General features: G+C 37.5%; 1 long non-coding RNA gene across 2 annotated transcripts in view; it reads left to right on the forward strand.

Moving 5' to 3' along the window:
• The first annotated feature begins 5252 nt into the window (after positions 1-5252).
• Positions 5253-26811, forward strand: part of LOC131516193 (uncharacterized) — a 30337-nt gene continuing 8778 nt past the window's right edge. Inside the window, exon 1 of one of the 2 annotated variants that reach the window (XR_009263939.1) lies at positions 5253-5327. This is a non-coding gene — a long non-coding RNA (uncharacterized LOC131516193). Of the gene's footprint in view, positions 5343-26811 lie in introns of both variants that reach the window. The other variant, XR_009263938.1, reaches the window with a different exon arrangement.

Genomic DNA, 26811 nt, shown 5'->3' on the forward strand with positions numbered 1-26811 from the left:
GCGGAAGTCAGATGCTTAACCAACTGAGCCACCCAGGTGCTCCATCTTTGTTTTGATCTCTTTCATGTGAGAGAACTTCCGCAGATACAGGATGATCCTTGACTGTCTACCTGTATTTGAGACTAGGGCAATAAAAAGCTAGGTAGCAATTCTCTTTGAATTAGAGCTCTTGACTGTAAGTTTTATTTTGTGGTAATATGACTAGGGCATTATATAAAGAAGTCCCAAATCACCAGTATCTTTAGCTTTTGTCCCCCTACCTCCTTTTGGAACTTGTCATCTTCCCCAGAAAACAAACTTCTAATGCCCTCCAAAGCCTATTGCTTGTGTTTTATCTATTGATATGGGGAAGAGTTCTGGAGGTTTTCTTGAGTATCTCTGCTGCATTTTAATGAACATTTCTTAGATCGTATAAGTCAATTATCACTCTTTTAATATCTTTAGACTTTCCAATTTTTATTGCTTATTTCTCTTCTTTTATTCTTTTGGATTTATGAGTTTATTCCTTTAAAACTCATTCCTTGCTTCTTTTTAAAATTTTTTTAATGTTTATTTATTTCTGAGAGAGAGAGAGAGACAGAGCACGAGCAGGATAGGGGCAGAGAGAGAGGAAAACCTGGAGTCCAAAGCAGGTTCCAGGCTCTGAGCTGTCAACACAGAGCCCTACATGGGGCTCGAACTCATGAGCCCTGAGATCATGACCTGAGCCACCCAGGAGCCCCTCTTTCTTTTTAATAGAGCTTCAAGAAGGAACAAATTCTATGAATTAATTATCCACTTTTTTCCACTTAATCATTCATAGCTAAGTTCTATAGCTTACACTATGTACTTCACCTTATATACAGACACACGAATAATTTTAATTCAACTTAATAAATGTTATAATAAAGGAAAGAAATGTACTGAGTGCATAGAGGGTAAGACTGAACTTAATTAGAAAAGTTCAGAAAAGTTTGTATTATTTATTTATTTATTTATTTATTTATTTAATATTTGGGCTAGAACTTAAAACATAAAAATCAGATTTGCTATTCATTAAAGGAAGTGAAGGAAATATTGACACCACGACTTTAAATTAGGAAGGTACATTTCTGGGTTGTTTCACAGACTTCATATTTATATCCTCAAAATAATTCTCTTAATTGGGATAATATCCCATATTGTAGATAACAAAAGTGGGACCCAGGAGATTTATTTTTAAAAGAATAAAATTATCTAACAGGAAATGATAGAGCTTGAATGGAAATATAGTTTCCTATTTCTCCAAAGCTATGCTTTGGGTGTAGAAATATAACAAGAATGAAATAAGAATCTTTATCAGAAACAAAAATGGCACTGCTATTAACTGATAAAATAATCACCCCTCAGAGTTTTCAGGAGTGATTATCTAATTTACATTATACCAAAGTGCATTTTCTCCCCTTATCTCACTGATAAATATCCCACTCTGTTGGATTTTTTTTATTTGTTTGTTTGTTTTACTTCTTTCCTACACTTGTACTTATTTTGTGTACAGAGAAAGGGCATTTTTTTTTTTTCTTCTGGGGATTGTGGAAGGAAGCTAAATCAAATCACTTAACTTATATTTTGAGACTCATGGATTAATTTCTTCACACCCTTTCTGTCCCAAGTTTCAATGACCTCCAGATATATCTCCCATGTGTGTTAGCAGAGGCAGAACTATAAGACAGGTTTCACGTGTTCAGCATTTATGGATTTATGGATGCTCAAACATGATTTCTACCTGCTCCATCTTCCACCTTCCCTTCCCTTTTGGGGCTTGTCATCCTTGCTTCAAGACTGAGCACGAGTAAACTCTCCTTATATGAATTCCTTTCTCTCAGGTGGTTTGGACACAAGTGGCACTAAGTGTATCTCTTGATTTTCTGTAAAGTATTGCAACAATACCATTTGATCAACCTTTTGCTCATTTATTCCCTTATTTGATCTTTTATGAGACACTGAATACAAACTTTGCATAAGGAACTAATTAACTGTAGGGAAACAGAAATGACAAGACCTAAAATTTATTGAGTGCTTTTTTTGCACTAGATCCATTCTAAATATATATACTGTATCAGTTCTCACTATTTCAAACTTCTATGAATTTCCATTTATTATTATTATCATTATTCCATTTTACAGATGAGAATTTTGGGGTACAGATTTAAGTAAGTTTCTTCCAATCCAGTACACAGTACTAGGTAGAGTCTATATTTGAACAAGTGTAGTCTGGCCAGGAAAAAAGCTTCCACTCAACCCCTTGTGGGTCAAGATCAGCCTTGTTCTGCAGGGATGCGTTTAGCACTTACTACCTGGAAGTTTCAGTTAACATTTTAAACTTATTTGTGTGTTCATGGACATTTTATAAGCATTGAAAGAGTAGAGGCCCTTCAGGCAAGCAGAATAACAAAGTAGGCACTTAGAATTTACAGAGGAGTTTAGCCCAAATGCCCTTAGGGTTAGAAATCTCTTAGGCACCTCAATCCACAACAACTCATAGGCTAATCTTAAATGGACCCAAAACAATGTAGTCAGGTTTCCCAGTGCCATATGGTAGAAGAAAGAACACTGGATTAGACTTGGAAGACTTTGTCTTAATTCTGGCTCTTTCTCTTATTCTAGTATGAAATTGGGGAATTGAAAGCCAGTCACCTTTCTACACCTTGGATTTTACATCTGGAAAACAGTGAACCTAATACCTGATGCCTTACCTCGTACTGTTTGAGTATAAAATTATACAGTGTATGGAAGAGGTATACAAACTTTAGAGCACTAAAAAAGACAATCATTCATTGGGTCAATGTGAAAAAGGTAAGCAGTTGAGCTGTAAAAGTAATCATACATTAAGTCTTGTTTCTTTTTCTCCATTGAAAAGAATTTCATCTGTCTTCTAGGAGATCATACTTGCCCAGTTTTCTTCCTACTTTACTGGCTGCACCTTTTCAGACTTTTCTGATAATTCCTCTTCTTCATTCTGACCTTTTCAAACTGGAGATTTCCAAGCTCAGTCCATGGACCACTTCTCTCTCACTCTTGACATGATCTCTTCCATTGTTCTGGTTTTAAATGCCATACATATGCTAATGAATCTGAATTATACCTTCAGCTCAGTCCTCTTTCCTGAGCTCCAGATCCAATACCCAGGGTGATGATTAAAAAAAAAAAAAAAAAGTTGGGGCGCCTGGGTGGCTCAGTCAGTTAAGCATCCGACTTTGGTTCAGGTCATGATCTCACGGTTCGTGGGTTGGAGCCCCGCATTGGGCTCTGTGCTGACAGCTCAGAGCCCGGACCCTGTTTCAGATTCTGTGTCTCCCTCTCTCTATGCCCCTCCCCAACTCATGTTCTGTCTCCCTCTGTCTCAAACATAAATAAACATTAAAAAAATTAAAAAAAATTAAGGGCACCTAGGTGGCTCAGTCAGTTAAGCGTCCCACTCTTGATTTTGGCTCAGGTCACAATCTCATGGTTTGTAAGATTAAGCCCTGCATCCGGCTCTGCACCGATAGTGTGGAGCCTGCTTGGGATTCTGCCTCTCTCCCTCTCTTTCTGCCCCTCCCCTGCTCTCTCTCTCTCTCTCAAAATAAATAAATAAAAACATTTTTAAAAAAGATCATGTTGACCATACTCAAAACATTCCAATGCCTCTTGATTCCATTCAGAGTAAAAGCTAAAGTCCTTACAGTGACTGACAAGGTTATATCTGTCTTAGCCCCTTATAGATCTCCAAAATCTCCTGTTTGTCTTTACCTGGCTCCCTGGGTTCCAGCCATTTGAGCCTCCTTAGTGTTCCTTAAACACAGTGAGCACTCTTGGTTACAGAGCCTTTGTGCAGCTTGGGCACCCATCCTGCTGATGTTCATATGGACAAATCCCTTGACTTCCTCAAGTCCTTCCTCAATATCCCCTTCCAATGAGACCCAACCTGGACCAAAGTATTTTTTTTTTTGACCAGCCTATTTAAATATGCTTGTCCCCATGTTCTGAGAATCCTGAACACATTACACTGCCTACATTTTTCCTTAGCCCTTGTCTACTAATATACTCTATTTACTATTACTGTCTGCCTATTCTATGCTAAAATATAACCTTCATGAAGGTGGAAATGGTTTTCATTTGTTTTATTCAGTGATGTTTCACAAGTACCCAGAATACTGTCTGGCATATGATGGACACTTAACTGACATCCACTGAATGAATGAGTGAATTGATGAATGAGTTCCAAGACATAAAACAAACTGTTAAAATGTATCAGAAAGAACATCATTTAGAAATCTTGGCATAAAGGGAGGGTAGGATTGGATCTATAAAGCTACTGTCACACACATGGACAGGTCAACTTGTTGGTTCCCAAACCTCCCTACTCCATGTAACTCCTGATACTACATACCCAGGAGCCTATCTCTTACTCACCCTCAGTAGGAAAACAGAGGAATTTTTGGAGAAGAAGCTTAAAAAAATCATAATTTTCTATTATGTTTTAAAGATTTATTTTTAGTTCTACTTGGATAATAAGGAAAGAATTTTTGTGCTCTTCAACATATTTGAACATTTGAACATATTATTTTCTTATAAATAATTGACACCCCTTTAACCAGTGATGACAAAATCTTATTCCACAGTTGAGAAAGAGCACCCAAATCTAAATGCTTTTTTAACATTTGTACCTAATCTAATCTAGTCTAATCTAATCTAAATTGTAATGAAGTAATCACGCAATACATATAAATAGCTATTATCAGATGCCTTCCTATTTATTTCCATAAAAGGAAGAGCTTAAGTTACTTAGAAGGCTCAATATTCTGAATACTGGGGTCACCCTAATGAGGGAAAGGGGCACACAATTGGAGTCTGAAAATGACAGTGGTAAATGTGTAAATTTAGACAAAAATCATAGCCATGCTTGGTTATCTTTGACAGACAGAGTTTTTACAGACTTTGCCTAGGAACAGAGAACAGGTGGCACTGAATCAGAGATGTGCCCTGTGTCAGTCTTTCAAGGGTGCTCCAGGCCTTCAAGCACAGGAGGATGAGGATCCTGCTATAGACTGAATGCTTGTGTCCAAGCAAAATTTTTTATGATAAATCCTAATCTTCAGCGTGATGGTATTTGGAAGTGAGGTCTTTGAGCACTGGTAGCTCATGAAAGAGAAACCAACGTAAAGGAGATTTGTGACCTTATAAAGGAGATCCCAGAAAGCTAGCTGGCTTCTTCCAACATGTGAGGTCATAATGAAAAGATGGCTGTCTATGAACAAGGAAGCAGGCTCTCAGCAGACGCTGAGTCTTCCAGTGCCTTGATTTTAGAATTCTTTGACTCCAGAACTGTGAGATATTAATGTGTACTATTTATAAGCCATTCAGTTTATGATTTTCTGTTGTAACAGCCTGAATGGATTAAGATAGACCCATGGGCGTTGCTGCTACCACCTTTAGGCATGCTACCTCTGTTTCCCTCTACTATCTACTATGTCTTTTAAAAAAATAGATCATTTTTTATATTGAGAGGAATAATTAACCAAGTATTATTGTTCTTAAAATAAAAATTAATTAATTCTTTGATCAAATGATAAGAGTTTGGTAAACTTCTTCAGCTCAGCCTGACTATAGCACCAGAAGGAACAGCTTGTATAAATACAGTTCTCTCTGCTGAGTGGAGTGAATTTCCTACTTAATTTTCAACCCTTTCTATTGGCTATTTTTCCAGAAATAATTCCATTTTGTGCCTATTTTGACGACTTATGATGATACCTACTTATAAAAATACTCACCATTCATAATTCTTCATATCATCTGTGCCCAAGTACACGTATAGGCACATGAAACAGACTGAATCTAAGGGTCTGAGAAGAAAGTGGGCTTACAGAAAAATTGTTTTACAAAATCTCTTCCTTGGTTTAATAATGTATTTATTTAGGTGCCAGCCAAAATTGCAAAGATCGTGACATATTCTGATTGATATTTTATGGGTTAACACATTGGTCATTTACTTTAAGAATAAATCATAGAAGTCTTCTCCCCTCAGTTAAGATACTAAATTGGACACAAACTTGACTGTAACAAGTCGCAGAGGGAAGGGATATCAAGAAATACATACCATTTTCCCCAAAATTTCCTCATGACGTTGAATATAAATGTCTCTCATTTACATTGCTGGGGTTAATATTGTTGGTCACATGTCTTACAGTAATTTCAAGTCCATAGAAAAACAAAACAAAACAAAACAAAAACTTTGCCTAAAATTTCATATGTTAGAAAATTACATATTTTTTGTTAATTGTCAATTCACTGGACTATTAAATCCACTTTAGTCTGTATTTTGTGGAGTGATCTAAAGAAACTGTGAAATTATCTCATGTTGTTAACAGGAGGGGCAGCTTAAACTTATAAACAACTTGTTAGCACAGGTTTTAAACCTTTAAATATTCTTTTGGTATGAATCATGTTTCAAAGCCTGTCTTCCATATTATTTCTAAATTACAAAAACAGAATCAATTGGTTACTGGAGCCAGCTTCATAAACTCAGCCCTCAGTATTTTCTTCCCTTAGTTTATCAATTTCTTCAGGCTGGGTGACAAAAATATCCCCATTCCCTGTTCTTGTCCAAAAGGAAATGGAGTACTACAGATGCATTCCAAGGTATTTGGAAACCTCATTCTAACATAAGGATCATTTCTCCTATTGGAGAGAACACTGCGGAACCACAGATGGTTCAGGAACAAGCAACTGGGCCAAGTTTTAACATTTTTTAGTGTTGCCACATTGGGTTTTGTTTCCTACTAATAATGCAGCCAAGTATCTTGAAGCTCTTGCCCCTAACAGGAGGCTGCTTCTCAGTGGTCCTTACTCAGGGATTAGGATCTTATTTTTTTCCTTCATTAGATGGATATTAAGTCAATGCACTGCCTAATAATATTTGGCCCAAACATATCATTCCTTATTTTTAAGTTGGACAACTTATAGCTCCAGGAAACATAAATAATTGAAACGCACTTTATATTTTATCAGTTTCTCACAACACTTTTATGAAGTGGGGTAGTGTTACTGAGATATCATTGTAAATGAAATGATGGGTGATATGTTTCCTTTTCACATAATGAACTGCAAAATAAGGTCACCAAGGGAAAATCTGGAATCCATTAGAATTTTTCTTTTAAAACTAATCATTATTATTTACAAGGAAATAATAAATCACCTTAAATTGAATGTAGCCTGCATTTATGTCTATAGAGTAGTAAGTGCAGAAGAGGGTTGGTCCCCCAGTGACCCAGGAGAGGGAAGGTCAAATCTTCTGCCTGTACCCATATTGTAAGAAGCTGAAAGAAATCCTGGAATCTTATGGGATTCTAGCTCATACTTTCTAAGGTATGTATTTTTTTTACATCATGAATTGCAAAGGGAGATCTGTGGAAAGTCTCAGATCCTAGTCAGGTGAGCCACAGCAGTAGAGGCCATGACTCACTGGCTAAGGTGATGTTTATTTGCTTTGTGCTGTGCCACTTTCTCAGCTCCTCTGGGTCCTTTTCTTCCAAGTTGAAAGCAGTCCCTAAAAATGAGAAATAAAGTAATAGGAAAAGTCATTTCTTTAAGGACTAGGTTACTAAAAGAGCCTGCGTTTCTGTTCCTGGCATTTTCCTCTTGCCTAGCCCTAGCCTACTGTCATTGGTGTGCCACTTTGTTTATTGGAGTGGACAAAATGCATCTTCCTTTACAGTTGAGCTGTTGAATGCCAGCTATGTTGTGTGCTAAGGCTCTGTCCAGCCTCATTTGTCTAATATTGGAGCTGCTAAATCTGTAAGGACACAGCATGAAGCAGAAAGTGCACATTCAAATAAGAATTTCCTGAGTGCACACTCTGATGGTCCGGCATGGCAGGTTCCCAGGGGAGAGGAGAGAAGCACAAGGATGGGCTCTGACTTCCCCTTTAACCCCTTTCTCCTAAGTCAGAATGAGTAGCAGTGGGATAGTGAAGAAGTACAAATAAGTAATCTGAATTACTTCTGAACTTGTGCCAGCATGTCTATACAATCCTTTAATCAACACCAGTTTCCTAGTCATTAAAGTAGCTTCATTTATTGCTTCATTCTAGAAGTACATCTGGGAACTTTCCAAACATACAGACTCTAAGCATTCTAACAGCTAAGTCAAGATAAGTCCCAGTAAGTGGCTCTTCAGTTGTGGGTTTATGTGATGGTGAACTTTGTCTTTTCTTTGGTGACAAGTTTACTAAGAACAGACCACTACAACTCCTCTGGTTCTATCTTTGTGGTTCAGATAGAGAAGCATTAAAATAACCGAAGATATGTCACAGCCTTTCTGTCTAAAATATCTTTAGATGGCATGTCCTCAGTTGTAAATCTATTTCTTGCAAAAGGAACTCCTGGGTTGGAAATTTTCCCATACTTTTACATTAAGGCTTTCTTTGAAATATTAGAAATTATCTCCAATTCTAACCCTGTCTATTTTATTGACAGAGACATGGAAAAGTGAGGGATATGGAGAAAAAATAATTGCATGCCAAATTCCCAGTCTTCTAGGAAAAGCATAATGAAATGTGTTGCTATTAGATAAATTAATAGATTATTATAATATTTTTTTCTAAGGAAGTTGGTAATACCTGAATCTTGTTCCAGATAAACCACTTGTATCTTCCTGATCTCCAGTAAAAGTGAATATACAGAATATATTCAGCAGAGCAAGGCAAATAACATGTGAATCTTTGACCCCAATTGAGGCTGGCTCTTGAGGACATCATTGTACCCTAGTGTTGGTGGGCTCAAGAGGTTATTATTGACCTGATCCCACAGCTGATCTTTATGATGAATTATTTGTTCCAAAGTCATAGGCCCTGGGAGATGTTTGCCAGGTGGTGTGTATGACATTATTGCCACTACAGGCAAAACAAAACAAACAAACAAAAAAACAAACAAAAAAAAACTTGGTGAAGAGGAATACTATACTGATACCTTAAAATCTTGATGTGTTTCATTCACTGGGGCTGATTCAGTAATAGCTTAAATTCTTCGGATTGTACAGGTGGTGAAGACAGAATGTAGCCTGTCAAAAAGCAGATTTATTGACTGTGGATGCAGAAAATGCAGGGTTTTAGTTGATGGGTAACTGAAAGCAGGGGCTCCATACCTCTTGCCTGGCTCATCTCCTTCTGCATTTTCCTTGAAAGTGAGACATGGTGCTTACACATTTGTGTTAACTTCCTTACAAGTCACTGCCAAAGAGGAAAGGATGTACATGTTTCCTGGCTTCCATTTAGAAATCCTAGGGGCACTTTTAATAGGGTCAACTTGAGTCCTTCCAGCAATTATTGTGGCCAGGGAGATGAAAGACAGCGATGGATCTGTCAGATTTTGATACTGTCATTTCCAAGGGTTAAGGTCAGCTGTCAGTGTACATATGGACTCAGGGGTTAGATGCTGTACTGAGAGCAATTGCTGATGTTGGTCTGGCACCTTCACCTCTGTTTACAGCTATTGTCCAGGATGTAATGAATTAGATCACTATTTTTTGCCTTGGGTGAATTAAGTGTAGTGAGAGAGGAATGGAGGACTCAAAATAAAGCTTTTCTTTTTCCTTCCTTCCTTCCTTCTTTCCATTTTTTTTTCTTTAATAGGGAAAATTCACATATTTCTAATTCTCTTTGGCAGAGATTTTAAGAGCATATTTGAGGTATGAAGAGTTTGGAAATAAGGCAGCATTGAGGTTCCCTTGTACTTCTCTGCCTTACTGGTTCTGATAGTGCGTCCTGAGGTTTCACTAGTATGCTTTTATCAGTACACAATGCTACATGTACTTTTATTTTCCCCAGTGACCATAATTGCAATTTGGTATTTACAAACAAAAGTTGCTTCACAGAGCTAGAACAAACAATCCTAAAATTTGTTTGGAACCGCAAAAGATCCTGAATAGCCAAAGCAATTCTGAAAAAGAAAAACAAAACTGGAAGCATCATGATTCCAGATTCCAAGCTATATTACAATGCTGTAGTCATCAAGACAGTATGGTACTGGCACAAAAATAGATAGATACATAGATCAATGGAACAGAATAGAAAACCCAGAAATGGACCCACAACAATATGGTCAACTTATCTTCAATAAAGAAGGAAAGAATATCTAATGAAAAAAAGGTACTCTCTTCAACAAATGATGCTGAGAAAACTAGGCAATGAATGCAGAAGAATGAAACACATCAAAGAAGGCAAAGGGAACAAAAGCCAACATGACCTATAGGGGCTTCATCAAGAAAAAAAGCTTCTGCACAGCAAAGAAAACAATCCACAAAACTAAAAGGCAGCCTACAGAATGTGAGAAGATATTTGCAAATGATATATCTGATAAAAAATTAGTATCCAAAATTTATAAAGAACTTACCAAACTCAACACCCAAAAAACAAATAATCCAGTGAAGAAATGGGTAGAAAACATGAATAGACACATTTCCAAAGGAGACATCCAGACTCCTGGTGAACTGGTGAAGCCACTTTGGAAAATTGTGGTGGAGGTTCCTCCAAAAGGTAAAAATAGAACTACCCTATGATCCCACAATTGCACTACTAGGTATTTACCCAAAGGATGCAAAAATAATGATTCTAAGGGTTAAATGCTCCTCAGTGTTTAGAGCACCATTATCAACAATAGCCAAACTATGGACACAGCCCAAATGTCCATCGACTGATGAATGGACAAAAAAGATGTGGTATGTATGTACAATGGAATATTGCTCACCCATCCAAAAGAAAGAAATCTTGCCACTTGCAATGACATGGATGGAGCTAGAATGTATTATGCTAAGCAAAATATGTCAATCAGAGAAAGAAAATACCACATGATTTCACTAATAGGTAGAATTTAAGAAACAGATGAATATATGGGAAGGAAGAGAAAAAGAGAAGAGGGGGAAACAAACCACAAGGGACTTTTAACCATAGAGAACAAACTGAGGGTTGATGGAGGGAGGTGGGTGGGAAATGGACTAGATGGGTGATGGGTACTAAGGAGGGTACCTATAATGAACACTCGGTGGTGTATGTAATTGATAAATCACTAAATTCTACTCCTGAAACCAATACTGCTGTATATGTTAACTAAAATTCAATTTAAAAAAAGATTTCTTTGATACTATTTTTTTTTTAATGAAAACAAAAGTTTTTATTTGATTACCTCTTGGTATGAACCACAAGCAACAAAGCTGAGGGCTCTATTTGTTTCTGCTTTTTTTTTCTTTTTCACTCTCTACTCAGACTGAATTAAAAATTTAATTTTAGTTAAGAACTGTTAAAACTAGAAGGCTCAGAAATGTCACAGGTCACACTTAAGTGACAGTGACAGCACTAGAATCAGGATCTTCTGGCTCTCAATTCAGTATCATGTACAGCTTTGCTGTATCATCAAGCCTTGTGACTTATCCATGCAAAGTTTAGCATTATAATTAAAAAAAAAACAAAATAAGGTCTATATACTAAATATTTTATGATTTGTATGGTAGTTTCAGTGTGTGGCAAATGGACACAATGAATAAGCAATTTATATAGATTCTTATTATTCATAATATTGCTGTGTACCCAAACCAAACATTTCTTTTTTTTTAATATATGAAATTTATTGTCAAATTGGTTTCCATACAACATCCAGTGCTCATCCCAAAAGGTGCCCTCCTCAATACCCATCACCCACCCTCCCCTCCCTCCCACCCCCAATCAACCCTCAGTTTGTTCTCAGTTTTTAAGAGTCTCTTATGCTTTGGCTCTCTCCCACTCTAACCTCTTCTTTTTTTTTTTTCCTTCCCCTCCCCCATGGGTTTCTGTTAAGTTTCTCAGGATCCACATAAGACTGAAACCATATGGTATCTGTCTTTCTCTGTATGGCTTATTTCACTTAGCATCACACTCTCCAGTTCCATCCACATTGCTACAAAAGGCCATATTTCATTCTTTCTCATTGCCATGTAGTATTCCATTGTGTATATAAACCACAATTTCTTTATCCATTCATCAGTTGATGGACATTTAGGCTCTTTCCATAATTTGGCTATTGTTGAGAGTGCTGCTATAAACATTGGGGTACAAGTGCCCCTATGCATCAGTACTCCTGTATCCCTTGGATAAATTCCTAGCAGTGCTATTGCTGGGTCATAGGGTAGGTCTATTTTTAATTTTCTGAGGAATCTCCACACTGCTTTCCAGAGCGGCTGCACCAATTTGCATTCCCACCAAGAGTGCAAGAGGGTTCCCGTTTCTCCACATCCTCTCCAGCATCTATAGTCTCCTGATTTGTTCATTTTGGCCACTCTGACTGGTGTGAGGTGATATCTGAGTGTGGTTTTGATTTGTATTTCCCTGATAAGGAGCGACATTGAACATCGTTTCATGTGCCTGTTGGCCATCCGGATGTCTTCTTTAGAGAAGTGTCTATTCATGTTTTCTGCCCAATTCTTCACTGGGTTATTTGTTTTTCGGGTGTGGAGTTTGGTGAGCTCTTTATAGATTTTGGATACTAGCCCTTTGTCCGATATGTCATTTGCAAATATCTTTTCCCATTCCGTTGGTTGCCTTTTAGTTTCTAACCTCATATTAGCTTCCTATTGCTGCTGTAACAAATTGCCACACAAATGGTGGCTTAAAAGAAGATGAATCTATTTATTCTGGAGGTCAGAAGCCCTAAAATGAAGGCATTGTTGGGCCTTCCTTCTGGAGGCTCTAGGAAAGAATACATTCTTTGTCTTTTCCAGGGTCTAAAGGTTACTCACATTCCTAAGTTTATGGTCCCAAATCACTCCAAATCATGTTTTGATCACATCTCCTCCTTGATCTGGACTCCCCCACTTCTTTCTGTAATTTATAAGGACTTTTGTGATTAGATTGGGCTCCCTAGATAATCCAGAATAATTATCCCAAGATCCTTAACCATATCTATAAAATTCCTTTCCATGTAAGTTAAAATAGTCATGGATTCCAGGCATTAGTACTTAGACATCTTTGGGGACTGTTATTTTGCATACCACAAGGATCATTTAGGAATAAACAGAGAAATCTGAAAAAAGAAGCTCCAATGTCCCTCAGAATTTCTGGGTGTGTAACCCATATTTTAACAGGAAGGTCCCATGCAGAACACCCAGGTAGTGAGAATCCTCCCCTTTCCTGACTCACTCAAGCCAATTAGTCTATGGGGTGGGGTTTTCAGTGGGGGTTTTCAAGAGAGACAAGGATGTGTGGAAAGGGAGTTCTTTTAAGTGTGCAGACAAGCTGAAGATCTGCTGCCTGGGGCTCTGTATAAACTAAGGAGAATGAGAACACATTCCTCATGAGGGACAGGAGGACAGAACTGTTGGAAGAAGGATGGACTTGCTGTGAGGTTATTATCTCAAAGATAAAGGAAGACTTTGCTATTGATTCCTTTTCATTATTGAGCACTTTTTTTCTCTTTTTTTATGTCTCATTATTTTATTATTATGGCAGAACATTTATTATCAGATGGCCACAGTTAAAATAGGCTATGTTCCTCAGGTTGTTCATGCAAGCAGAAATATATGCCCCCACTACTGGCCAGGTGGGCTGGGAGAACTGCTAAGGATACCCAGAGGGTTAGCCTACAGCTGAAGCAGGGGGCAGGCTCTGCACCCCTCACATTTCTTATGCTTCCCTGATTGGTATACAATCAAAACACAATGACAGGAATAAAATCTCTGTCTTTAGGGACAGCAAATGTCTTTAATGGTTACTCACATTAAATAAGCATTTGTAAGTAGGACTATGTCCAAAGTATTGCTGAATAACTCCAGGTGTATCAATTCATTTCTCCAGTGGAATCAGAAAGCAGGCATCAATCTGTCCCCAAATGGATAGCAAGTCAGGGAGTTCCCTAGAGACTGGATCAAGAGTCTTTCCCATGGTGAGGGCCACATAGGTGGCTCAGCTGGTTAAGCATCTGACTCTGGATTTCAGCTGAGATGATGATCTCATGGTTTGTGAGATTGATTCCCATGAGGGCCGCATAGGTGGCTCAGTTGGTTAAGCGTCTGACTCTGGATTTCAGCTGAGATGATGATCTCATGGTTTGTGAGATTGATTCCCATGTTGGGCTCTGCACTGACAGCACTGAGCTTGCTTAGGATTCTCTCTCTCTTTCTGCCCCCTTCTCTAAATAAATAAATAAACATTGAAAAAAATATTAAAAGCAAAAGAGTCTTTCCCATGGTGAACAGGAAGTCAAGTAAATGAAGTGAAACATGAATATTCTCTTAAGAGATGAACAAACAGGGGCTCTCTGGGTCCTAGGGCATTATGACAGGTGTCTATGCAATAGGTTCAAAGTCAGACTATATCTCTTAAATAATAAAGACCTGCGGATTATCATATCAAGACTCCAGTATGTATTTGAGCCCTGTAATAAACTAGTCATATCCTGAATCCACACTCAGCTAAGCAGCCTCCAACTTCACCTCCCTTGAGATTGTTCCTGAAGTAGTCCTGTGCACATGAGGGCTTTGACTTTATTGGACATCATGAAATCAGCTTTCTTGAAAGCCTGGGTAAAATCCTAGGTTTGGGATGCTATTCTGGGAGAGTGAGGGTATCATTTGGTCAGTGCTGCTGTGTGCTCACCTCTGAGCAATGCATATTTGTTTCCTGTCTTTACATATATTTTAAAAGAATCTCCATTTTTATCCATACATCCAGAAAGACTTGTATGGAACATAGGACAGGGAGATGCCACCTAACTGACCACCTGCTTCTCAGTAATGCATTGTGTGTCAGAGTTCCAGGGTATTCCAGAGGCTGAACTGGATGCCTCAGGGTCTTGCAGCAATGAAGCAGCTGCAGAGCCAGTACCTGTATTTCAGATAGACTATTGTAACCTGATGGTTTCTCCACTTGTCATACTGAACATCACCCTCAGATCCATCCATCCACACACCACTTTATTGTGTTGCTCACCGTAGAGGAAAGCCCAGTGTAGAAGCTTGCTGACAAGCCTGATGTCTGCTGCTGCCTTGGCCCTGTGGGAAGTTTGCCTTGGTGGCTTTTCATGGCCCTTTAGAAACCACTTTGCCATTAATCCCTCCCTCTCTTATCTCATGTGCTCATGTTACATTCTGGCAGTTCAAAATCCCCACCTTTTCTGTTCCAGGTTTGTGTTTCAATTGCAAAATGTCCACAGCCTCATCCAGTCCTGTGTCCTCAACATACTATAGTACCTGGGGCCTGATCAAGGTAGGTCATTTCTGAAAATGAGCTGAAACTTACTAAGTTGGTGTTTTAATTTCCTGAAAAAGATACTGGCTGAGTTGAAGAAGCATCCAGTATAATTCAAAGATTCGACATTTCAACAACGTGGCACAGTTTGTCTCCCATACCTTTTTAGGGAAAGCAGAACAGGTGTGTGGTGTAGGTAGAGAGGAGAGAGTGACTGTCTGGGTGAGTGGAGTATGGGAATGGTGCAGAAGCACATTTCCCTCACTTAGTTGTGTTCAGCAAATGAGCAGGTGCAAAGTTATTTTTAATTGAGTTCTACCCCAGGGGCCTACAGTGAACTGAAGCTGTCTGTTGTGACCAGCTTTCTGCACATTCAGAGCTACTCATGGACCCCACAAGGAAACTTTTCAGTTCATCAACTGTGTCATCTATAAAGATAGAAAGCATTATAGAAAAAAAAATACTAATCACTCTAAAACAGTCCGCAAAAGAGCACAGAGATAAAACCCAATATTTCTGGTTGACAACTGGTTAATGCAATAATTGCACTCTGCAATAGAACTTTCCATGGTGATGGAATGTTCTATATCTGCTCTGTTATTGAGCACTTGAATTGTGGTTTGTGTGATTAGGGAACTAAATTTTTTATTTAATTTAATTTTAGTTTAAGTAGCCAGATGTGGCTGGTGGCTATTATACTGTAGAGTGCCAAGGTAGTGTGGTTTGGATTATGCCAATAAAATCTATGCTAATAGCTACAAAATTGAATGTAATTACTTAAGAATAATTACATTATTCTTACTACTCTTACTTACTCTTACTTACTTACTACTACATACTCTTGCTAATCTGCTGTATATTTGGGATGTCCTATTATTTCTAATAAAAAAATGAGTGTAATAGGACTTGATATGTTTTACCACTTTAATAAAATGCTTTTCATTTTGTGCTTATATTTGGATAAGTAAAGAAGATTATAGCTGTAAACTATATTTTAAGCTAGTATAACTTCCAATGGAGAAAAAATAACTGTCTTTTTCCATACATGAGGTTAATGAAACACTATTATGCCTTTTACACTTATTTGAGGAGATTTTGATTGCTAAAATAAAGAGAAAGAAAAGGATTTTAAAAATTTTGTGTTTGTATATCATTTCAAAAATAGAAACTTTGGGAGGAGAAAAAATTATCAATTACAATTACTTCTAGTAGCATGGAAGTTAAGAATACCCACTGGAAGTGTTTTATTCTATCAGGCTGTTGCTGAAATTTGTATTTCCCTAGCAACAAAGCAGTAGATAGGTTTTTCCTTCCAAGATAATTAGGCATGTACTGACACACAATCACATTTTATGCTATTCTACACAGTGAAATAACAACAACTAACATTTATTTAGTACCTGCTAAGAGTCAGGCACTATTCTTTGCAATTTACATGTATTAACTCTTTTTAACCTTATTACTGTTATTATTCACATTTTATGGTTGGATAAAGAGAGAAGTTGGGTAAGTTTCCCAAGGTTACAAAGTAGTAAACAAAGAGGTCTCTAATTTTGTGATTTTATTCACAGGTTAACATAGATATTTAGTTTCTACGACTTGATTATAATTGTACTAAGCCATGACGATGTAAAACCGAAGAAAACATTTTTTTTCCATACTCCTGGTCTATTTACAGATATAGTTAAGTAAACTAAAAGATAAAATATATTGTAAAAGAAGTGGTTAACAATGTTACATTTTTGCAGTTACATCCCCTACTCCCATGCACCTTTGTTTTTTCCTTTTGTTGCAATCTGGTTCCTTCCGCTTATAGATCTGTCTGTGGGGACTGTTGACTAGTAAAGTCTGGGGCAGATGCATACTTGAACAGAGCTATTCACATGTGGCCTAAAATCAGAAGGATCATCATCACCTGAAAACTGGCTAGAAAATTCAAGTTCCCAGACCCCCTCCCAGTGATACTCATTCAAATAGATGATGAGGGTGAGGTGCCTTTTGGGTCTGGCTTCTTTCACTTAGCAAAATGCATTTAAAGTTCATTTCTTAAAATGTTTATTTATTTTGAGAGAGAGAAAAATATAGAGAGTGAACCAGGAGGGGCAGAGAGAGAGAGGGAGACAGAGAATCTCAAGAAGGCTCTGCAGCTGTCAGCACAGAGCGCCGCAACATGGGGCTCAAACTCGTGAACCATGAGATCATGACCTGAGCCAAAACCAAGAGTCTGACGCTTAACTGATTGAGCCACCCAGGCACCCCAAGATTCATCCATGTTCTTAAGTGAATCAGTAGCCCATTACTATTTATTGCTGAGCATTATTACATTTTATGACTATTTGGCAGTTTGTGTATCCATTACAAGTGAAAGGGTATCTTGCCTATTTATAGTTCCAGCTATTATGAAAAAAAAGCTGCCATAAACATTTGCATACAGGATTTTGTTGAGCAAAGTCTTTCAATTCACTTGGATAAACACCCAGGAGTAGGATTGCTTGATTTTTTAATAAGTGTATGGTTTTATTTTATAACAAGCTGTTTTCCAAATTGGCGGTCTCATTTTGCATTTCCACCAGTGATGAATGAGATTTCCTGGTGTCCTGCATCATTGCAAATATTTGGTATTGTCCTTGTTTGTTTGTTTTGCCCTTCTAATAGGTATTTAGTGGTATGTCTGAGCCAAACAGGGGCCTCATGCATAATTAATGTCTTAAAAAAATGGAATATTGTAATCCATAAACATGATATGCCTCTTCATTTAGAACTAAAAAAAACCCCACAAACAAAAACCTTTATTTTCTTTTATCAGTGTTTTGCAGTTTTCAGCATACAGATCCTGCACTTTTTCTGTTAGATTTGTACCTGTGTGTTTTTTTCTGTATGTATGCTTATGTGCATGCAGTGGAAATGACTACTAGAAATGCCTGTTTTTTTATTTTGTTTTATATTTATTTTTTTATCATTTCAAGTCCCGATTGTCATTGTTGCCACAGATTTACTTAGGAATACAGACAACTTTTGTATTTTGATCATGTATAAAGATGAACTTGCTAAACTATTGGTTATAAACTGATTTTGTAGATTCTTTTGAATTTTCTATGTAAATCATGTTGCCTGGGAATTGAGATTTTTTTTTTTTTCTTCTTCTTCTCCTCCCACTCCCCTGATTCATTGGTTGTGACTATCAGGACAAGGTTGTTCCTGATGCTGAAGAGTGGGTGGAGATATTGCCTCCTTTACCATTAAGCATGATTAAGCTGTAGGGTTTCTTCTGTGAATACTATTTATCAGGTTAAGAAGATTTGGTTTAATTGCATTTGCTTAGAGTTTTTATCAATAAATGGATATTGAATTTTAATGCTTTTTCTGTATCAATTGAGAAGATCATATGGTTTTTCTAGTTAGTCTGTTAATCTAGTGAATTATATTGATTGATTTTCAAATATTGAGCCAGTCTTGCATTCTGGCATGAGCCCTACGTGGCAGTGATATATTATCCTTTTTATATATTCTGTATTCAATTTCCTAATAACACTTTATTGAAGATTTTTACATCTATGATCATGTGGGATTTTGGTCTTTTGTTTTTCTTCTTGTTATTTTTGTGTCCAGTTTTGGGATTAGGGTAATATTAGCCTTATAAAATAGGTTGGGAGGTGTTTTCTATATTCTAGAAAAGATTATGTAGAATATATATTGTCTCTTTCTTGAATGCTTGGAAGAATTTGTTAGTGAACTCATATGGACCTGAAGTTTTCGTTTTGTTTTGTTTTTTTTTCCTTTAGGAAGAGAAGCACATATTTAACTGAAAATTCAATTAGAAAATAGATATAGAACTATTCATATTATTTTTTTAGTAAGTTTTGATAAATTTTTGTCTTTGAAGAATTAGTACATTTTATCTTATTTATTGAATTTAGGGCCATAGAATTTACTAAGTTTATTGAACTTAAGGCCTGTTTATCCTGTTAATATCTATGAAGTCAGTATATATGTCTAGTTTTTCATTTCTAATATTGGAAGTGTGTTTTTTTTCCCCTGTCAGACTGGCTAGAGTTTCATCAATTTTTAAAATTTTTTAAAGAAGCAGCTTTTAGTTTCATTGCTTTTCTACATTTATGTTTCACTTTTACTGATTTCTGCTCACATATTTTTATAATTTGTTTCATTCTGCAAGCTTTTGGATTAATTATTATTTTTTTTTGCCCAGTAGTTTCTTAAGGTATGTATTTAGATAATTGACTTGAGAATTTTCTTAATTTCTATCATGTTTATTTAATACTATAAATTTCCATCTAAGTAGTGCTTAAAGGATACCCCACAAATTTTGACATGTTGTGTTTTCATTTTTCTTTATTTAAAAAAATATTCCCTTAAGACTTCATCTTTTTTTCTTGAGTTATTTTAAATATTTGAAAATTTTTAAGATACTTTCACTGATTTCTAGCTTAATTTTATTATGATATGACACTTTATATAATTTCTATTCTTTTAATTTTTGTTTTGTATCCCAAAATATGGTCCATCTTGGTGAAATGAATTGTGTACATTTGAGAAGAGTGTTTTCTGCCATTGGCATGTGGACTAATATATACTAGGTTAATGGTATTTGTATAACCACCTGGAAGAGTCAACCCTCCAGTTCTCTTGCCCACCCATTCTTAAGGAAATTACTCCTGCCTCTAGGGGTTTATGAGTCTTGCTTATGCCATCAACTCTGGTGGAGTGTGTGGGTTTTCCTGGTCTCCTAGTGTTCTGCTTGGCTTCTTACCAGAAGAGCTTTCTTTCTTCCTCACCCAGCAAAGTCTAACCTTTTCCACTGAGAAATGTAGCTTCCTATCATGGTCCTGTGTACATATTATTTACATTTTAGTCGTTTAGTCATTCAATAAATATTTATTGACTACTGTATGCCAGGTCATGAATATGGTGATGAAAAAAAGAGAAGGAAAAACTCCTGGCCTCAAAGAATGTTTGTGTTTTGAGGTTCATTTTCATCATCCTAAGCTTCTAAGGTAGTCAGATGAAATATCCACAATTGGCCCATCTTCCTGCTCCATTTCTTAGAGTTATGATGACAGTGATTAGAGGAATCTGGTTGTTATTTTCAAGCACTCTTTATTGTTATATGCAAATGATCTTGTTTTAGGGAATGACTGGGGGATGAAGGTTTTTGACTACTGTCTCTATGCTGAGCTCTGTGAGATAGCTGGTTCAGAACCATTTCTTTGTTTGATACAGTCTTGTGGCACCTGTGAACCAAAGTTCTGCTGGCCACCAGAGTCAGGGGCTTAAGAGATGTAGGCTGCCAAAACTAGGCACCAGACATGCTCACAAGCTCTCTTTGAGGAGACTTCAGTGATCTGGAGCTGAGCAGAGGGAAAACACAAAAATGATACATGTTAGCCTCATCAGCCTCTGGAAAGAATTGCAACAGGCCCCTTAATATGTATTAAATTAGAACAGTGAGTCCTCTCAACATCACTCATCATCAGGGAAATACAAATCAAAACCACAATGAGATACCACCTCACACCTGTCAGAATGACTAACATTAACAACTCGGGCAACAACAGATGTTGGTGAGGGTGGGGAGAAAGAGGATCTCTTTTGCATTCTTGGTGGGAATGCAAGCTGGTGCAGCCACTCTGGAAAACAGTGTGGAGGTTTCTCAAAAAACTAAAAATAGAACTACCCTACGACCCAGCAATTGTACTACTAGACATTTACCCATGGGATATAGATGTGCTGTTTTGAAGGTACACATGCACCCCCATGTTTATAGCAGTGCTACCAACAATACGCAAAGTATGGAAAGAGCCCATATGTCCATCGATGGATGAATGGATAAAGAATATGTAGTGTATATATATATATATATATATATATATATATATACACACACACACACACACACACACACAATGGAGTATTACTCAGCAGTCATAAAGAATGAAATCTTGCCAACTACGTGGATGGAACTGGAGGGTATTATGCTAAGTGAAATAAGTCAGTCATAGAAAGACAAAAATCATATGATTTCACTCATATGCGGACTTTAAGAGACAAAACAGATGAACATAAGGGAAGGGAAATAAAAATAATATAAAAACAGGGAGAGGGACAAAACAGAAGAGACTCGTAAATATGGAGAACAAACTGAGCTTTACTGGAGGGGTTGTTGGAGGGGGGATGGGCTAAATGGGTAAAGAGCATTAAGGAATCTACTCCTGAAATCATTTTTACACTATATGCTTACTAACTTGGATGTAAATTTAAAATAAAATAAAATTAAAATTAAAATGCCATCACTAATTAAAAAAAAAAATCAGAACAGTGAGTCCTCAATAACCCATAAGAACTATTTCTATGTTGTAGTCAATGGGTCTCATGGACACAAGCTCCATTGGCTTTCAGACCCAGATATTTTGGGGTTTTATCCTTCAGGTGGAAGTCTTAAAAGTTGGAGTGCTGGATTTGGGGTCTAAATCCTTTGCTATTTGGGGAGAAGCTGGGAGTTGAGATTTCCCTTCCTATCATATTTCCATCCCCAGGGTGGGGCTGTGGTGAGATTGTGTCTACCTCTCCTATCCAGTTCGATGTGTTGTTTTTTTTTTCTTGCTCACCAGATGTGTAGGGGTCACTCAGCTAGTTTCTAGATTTCTTTCAGAGGGTATTCTTCTGTGTGTAGTTGTAGTTTCAATGGTCAGAGGGAGGAAATGAGTGCAGGAGCCTCCTACATCTCCATCTTGAACCAAAACTTCATTAAATTTCTATTGAATCAAAGCACTCTTTATTAGGTAGACTGCATACTTAGTTATGTAGTTTTATTGTGGCTGTCAAAATATGGAATATGAATATGGCTGTGCTTCAGCCACACTGTTGTTGTGAGAACACTATTCCTTTCTGTGATTTATGGTCTCCATCATCGACAGCCCAAATATCACCACCTACCCTACTCTGCTACTTTAGATTCTCTCAGTCCCTCTGCCTCTAGCTTCCTTCTGCATTATTCCAGCTTCACTGGAACAATGAGGCAGCCAGCTCCATGTAGGCATAACCCAATAGCACCTTGCCTCCTGCCTTACTCATCACTTTTAATCACCCACCATAGGTTTGCTTATTGGTATTGAGGCATAAGATTCCATAGGATATGCTTTGAACCCACGTCTATGCAACTGGAAATGCAGGAATACCAAAATACTATAAGGATGATCTTCCAACCAGTAGGAGGTGAAGATCAGTCAATATATTCTTCTTCTTTACTTTCCCTGTTTCAGCTGCCCTGAGAGGTAGGCAATCACATTGTCTTTCAGGAGATGAACCCACAAGGTTGCATGGACCAGGTGGCTGGTTGTCTCTCCTTCCTTTTCTTGCTGCTTTTGTGCTCACTCATACTTCTCTGGAATTCTACTATCTAAGTAGTAATGCCTAACTTTTGTCTCAGGCTTTGCTTTGATGTCATTCTTCTCTTAACAAATATAAACTTGTAAAGGTGAGATGACACCAAAGGCAAAGCTTGTAAGGAAAGATTAAACAAAATGTCTCAGTCAGAAGCATCCAATATATGATCTCTACTCTTCTAGCACTTGTCACTCAGAAAGCACTATTTCATTCTTAAATAGTCCTTGTAGGAAGAATCTCAAGGAAACCAAGATGTGAAATGTACCTTATGGGAATGGAGCCCAAGTATTTTAGCTTTTATCACTGACAGAGCAGTGGAAGGCAATGTTTTAAAATAAAATGTATTCAATAAAGGAACTAGTTATGCCAAGATGAGTAAGTTCTACAGATCTGCTGTACAATGTGCCTGTAGTTGACAATCCTGTGTTGCACACTTACAAATTGGTTATGAAGGTAATCTCACATTAAGTGCTCTTATAACTCCCCACACACATAAGCAAACACAAAGAAACACAAAGATAATTTTTGGAGGTGAGGGATATGTTTATTACTTTGATTGTGATGATGGTTCCATGCATATGCATATGTCCAAATTCATTAAATTCTATACATTAAATATATACATCTTTCGGTATATCAATTATACCTCAATAAATCTGTTAAAAAATAATAGTAGGGGAACTGAATTCTGGAAGAGGGGATAAATGGTAACTCTGTGCAGTATCTGCTCAGTTTTTCTATGAACCTAAAACTGCCTAATGAAATAAGTCCGGTGATTAAAAAAATAAAAGCCAATTGTCCAAGTAGATGTAAGTGAAAAGTTAAGTCAGAAGCAGACAGTCAAAAGGTGAGAACACATAGCCTAGATTAGAAATGAAAATGCGAGAATCTGAGCTTCCTAGGGACCAGTTCCAAACACAGAAGAGTGATAATAACTTTCAGTCAAAAAAACGTGAAGGCTGGGAGAAAAAAACTGCAGGGCTGAATACTAGAAAAATAGCACCAAAATAGCACAGAAAATGGAAAGAAAAGCCTCTTGCAAGCCTGTTGCTTTTTAATCTCAGAGGAAAAGTTCATAGTAGAAATATGGAAGGTGGGGGGGGGGGCTCCAAACACCTGTTCTTTAAAAAGTCCTTCCATCTCAGAGCCACTTTTGAAATGCAATCTAGATCTCATTTTGTCATACACCTGGCTTTCATGTTATCCTCTGATACCTGGTTCTGTGTATGGCAAACAAGATCTACTGAGTCCTGCCTGGAAGAAATCAGAGGCAAATGTAAGTTTGCTGTTTTTATGTAGACAAAAACATGTGCAATATTTTTCCTGTTGCACATAAAATGTCAGCAGGGTCAGAAAGGGTGTTTGAAACTCCCAGCACAACCTCTGATATCATGGAATGCCTTCTAACTTTTGGCCTATTTCGAGCATTGAATTGAACACAAATAATTCAGAGAATGATATGGGTCAACTGAAAGGGATTGTTCTAAATATAACACTATTGCACATAATAGAAAATGTAGAGGAAAGTAGCAATTATTTACTGAGTACTAATTATTTTCCAGGACTCACTCTGCCAAATGCATTTTGCATCAACCCCGAGAAGTATACACTACCATTAATCCTTTTATTTTTTTTTAATATATGAAGTTTATTGTCAAATTAGTTTCCATACAACACCCACTGCTCATCCCAAAAGGTGCCCTCCTCAATACCCATCACCCACCCTCCCCTCCCTCCCAACCCCCATCAAACCTCAGTTTGTTCTCAGTTTTTAACAGTCTCTTATGTTTTGGCTCTCTCCCACTCTAACCTCTTTTTTTTTTTTTTCTTCCTTCCCTTCCCCCATGGGTTTCTGTTAAGTTTCTTAGGATCCACATAAGAGTGAAACCATATGGTATCTGTCTTTCTCTGTATGGCTTATTTCACTTAACATCACTCCAGTTCCATCCACGTTGCTACAAAAGTCCATATTTCATTCTTTCTCATTGCCACATAGTATTCCATTGTGTATATAAACCACAATTTCTTTATCCATTCATCAGTTGATGGACATTTAGGTTCTTTCCATAATTTGGCGATTGTTGAGAGTGCTGCTATAAACATTGGGGTACAAGTGCCCCTATGCATCAGTACTCCTGTATCCCTTGGATAAATTCCTAGCAGTGCTATTGCTGGGTCACAGGGTAGGTCTATTTTTAATTTTCTGAGGAACCTCCACACTGCTTTCCAGAGCGGCTGCACCAATTTGCATTCCCACCAACAGTGCAAGAGGGTTCCCGTTTCTCCACATCCTCTCCAGCATCTATAGTCTCCTGATTTGTTCATTTTGGCCACTCTGACTGGCGTGAGGTGATATCTGAGTGTGGTTTTGATTTGTATTTCCCTGATAAGGAGCGACGTTGAGCATCTTTTCATGTGCCTGTTGGCCATCCGGATGTCTTCTTTAGAGAAGTGTCTATTCATGTTTTCTGCCCATTTCTTCACTGGGTTACTTGTTTTTCGAGTGTGGAGTTTGGTGAGCTCTTTATAGATTTTGGATACTAGCCCTTTGTCCGATGTGTCATTTGCAAATATCTTTTCCCATTCCGTTGGTTGCCTTTTAGTTTTGTTGGTTGTTTCCTTTGCAGTGCAGAAGCTTTTTATCTTCATAAGGTCCCAGTAATTCACTTTTGCTTTTAATTCCCTTGACTTTGGGGATGTGTCCAGTAAGAGATTGCTACGGTTGAGGTCAGAGAGGTCTTTTCCTGCTTTCTCCTCTAAGGTTTTGATGGTTTCCTGTCTCACATTCAGGTCCTTTATCCATTTTGAGTTTATTTTTGTGAATGGTGTGAGAAAGTGGTCTAGTTTCAACCTTCTGCATGTTGCTGTCCAGTTCTCCCAGCACCATTTGTTAAAGAGACTGTCTTTTTTCCATTGGATGTTCTTTCCTGCTTTGTCAAAGATTAGTTGGCCATACATTTGTGGGTCTAGTTCTGGGGCTTCTATTCTATTCCATTGGTCTATGTGTCTGTTTCTGTGCCAATACCATGCTGTCTTGATGATTACAGCTTTGTAGTAGAGGCTAAAGTCTGGGACTGTGATGCCTCCTGCTTTGGTCTTCTTCAAAATTACTTTGGCTATTCGGGGCCTTTTGTGGTTCCATATGAACTTTAGGATTGCTTGTTCTAGTTTCGAGAAGAATGCTGGTGCAATTTTGATTGGGATTGCATTGAATGTGTAGATAGCTTTGGGTAGTATTGACATTTTGACAATATTTATTCTTCCAATCCATGAGCAGGGAATGTCTTTCCATTTCTTTATATCTTCTTCAATTACCTTCATAAGCTTTCTATAGTTTTCAGCATACAGATCTTTTACATCTTTGGTTAGATTTATTCCTAGGTATTGCTTCTTGGTGCAATTGTGAATGGGATCAGTTTCTTTATTTGTCTTTCTGTTGCTTCATTGTTAGTGTATAAGAATGCAACTGATTTCTGTACATTGATTTTGTATCCTGCAACTTTGCTGAATTAATGTATCAGTTCTCGCAGACTTTTGGTGGAGTCTATCGGATTTTCCATGTATACTATCATGTCATCTGCAAAAAGCGAAAGCTTGACTTCATCTTTGCCAATTTTGATGCCTTTGATTTCCTTTTGTTGTCTGATTGCTGATGCTAGAACTTCCGGCACTATGTTAAACAACAGCGGTGAGAGTGGGCATCCCTGTCGTGTTCCTGATCTCAGGGAAAAAGCTCTCAGTTTTTCCCCATTGAGGATGATGTTAGCTGTGAGCTTTTCATAAATGGCTTTTATGATCTTTAAGTATGTTCCTTCTATCCCGACTTTCTCAAGGGTTTTTATTAAGAAAGGGTGCTGGATTTTGTCAAAGGCCTTTTCTGCATCGATTGACAAGATCATATGGTTCTTCTCTTTTTTTTTGTTAATGTGATGTATCACATTGATTGATTTGCGAATGTTGAACCAGCCCTGCATCCCAGGAATGAATCCCACTTGATCATGGTGAATAATTCTTTTTATATGCCGTTGAATTCAATTTGCTAGTATCTTATTGAGAATTTTTGCGTCCATATTCATCAGGGATATTGGCCTGTAGTTCTCTTTTTTTACTGGGTCTCTGGCTTAGGAATCAAAGTAATACTGGCTTCATAGAATGAGTCTGGAAGTTTTCCTTCCCTTTCTATTTCTTGGAATAGCTTGAGA

The sequence above is a fragment of the Neofelis nebulosa genome, chromosome 7 (assembly GCF_028018385.1).
Source record: "Neofelis nebulosa isolate mNeoNeb1 chromosome 7, mNeoNeb1.pri, whole genome shotgun sequence".
Classification (NCBI taxonomy): domain Eukaryota; kingdom Metazoa; phylum Chordata; class Mammalia; order Carnivora; family Felidae; genus Neofelis; species Neofelis nebulosa.